Source organism: Aplysia californica, unplaced genomic scaffold (genome assembly GCF_000002075.1).
Source record: "Aplysia californica isolate F4 #8 unplaced genomic scaffold, AplCal3.0 scaffold00240, whole genome shotgun sequence".
Taxonomy (NCBI): domain Eukaryota; kingdom Metazoa; phylum Mollusca; class Gastropoda; order Aplysiida; family Aplysiidae; genus Aplysia; species Aplysia californica.
The window spans coordinates 977,729-979,232 of record NW_004797510.1 but is presented as its reverse complement, the minus strand read 5'-3'; positions in this window follow the sequence as shown (position 1 = coordinate 979,232).

Sequence of the window (1,504 nt, the reverse complement as noted above, 5' to 3'; positions counted from 1 at the left end):
TCTCAGTATGATGCCACTCGTGTAAAAAAAACAACAACCCTGTATGCATCACCTTTCTCTCCCCGTGTTTTCTGTGAGCGCTTCATCTTTCATGTCAGACCTCCTACCTTCAATCCCCCTGATCCATTTCCTTACTCTTTGAATTGATGGGCCAATATTACTTTGTATAGATCACCATGGGTTGAAACTGCAGACTTGCCGAGAAGAGTTGAAAATCTGAACACAACTCGGACATGTAGCATGAAAAGGTTGCATCAATGTTTTGCTCAGCCATTTTCCTCAAATTTGCCTTGGACAAAGTGCACAACAACACCACACTTGGCACGTCACAGCTCTATGACATGTTCAACAATGCACTTACAATTTGGCGTTGAGATTTCTTAGGTATGATATCATGACGTAACAAAACTTAGTGGCTGTTGATTGCGTTTTTTTGATATTATGGAGGAGGGAAACTTTATTCTGAGACAGGCCTCGTACAAAGAAAAGAAAAGGGAGAAATAAGAACTCCAGATAGGAAAGAAGGAGCAAAACCACACCAGAGTGCCTGCCAACCACCCCCTACCTTTAGTGTGAAGTTAAATTTTAGCCCCTGGTTTCTAAACAGCTACCAGACAAACTCTCCATATCATAATCTGTCTTCTTACCCGCCAAAATAATATATGGGTAGTTAGCGTGTGCTTTGTTGCGATATGATCCTTTTTTCCTATCCAACGTCTATCATCCATATCTTTCCTTCTTCTTTTCTTTGTATGTTATTCTCCTGTACTAACTCTAATCGCCGGCATTTATATGATCTATTTGTGCTGCAAGTGCGTAAAACTTGTACTAAAACTATAAAATAAACTTTAAAGTGTACAGCTAACACTCTGTCTCCCATGAAAAAGTTATGCACATAACGTAGGTCGTCTGTTAAAGTACCAATCCCAAAATTTATTTCTATAAATTTTATTTAGATGTCTCAAGACATTTTAACAACTTGCAAACGATGAGGTCGTTCATTTCTAGTTCACACATCACGGTCTCTCCGACCCTTACCTGTCACAACTGCAACTCGACCCTGCAGACTCAAGGATTCCATTTTCACCTTTACACGCAACAGTTTACTGGTATTATCCTGTCTGGGAAGATAACGTTTTTGCCAGTGATAGCAACTTCCCTCACTAACTGCTGCAGTTGCTGGTTCTTAAATACGCTCCGGCCAAAACTGTGGGTCTCATTCAACACCGGCAGAATGTTCTGGATTCATGTACGGTAAAACAAAATGTTGTTCATTACGAAATAGTTCACTCTCTAATTTACTCTTTATAAAAAAAAGAGGCGTCCTCAAAAATGTACGTGCGGTTTTGTAAATTTCTTCTGTCGCGGTGATAAGAACGCGTTATTTCGTATCTTTTATTTTAAAAAATTGGGCTAGAAAAACAATTGAATTTACCTTTCGTAGGCAAGATACTGGATACCGATTTATTTTTATTTTCATTTTAATCTTTAATTATTTTTTGCG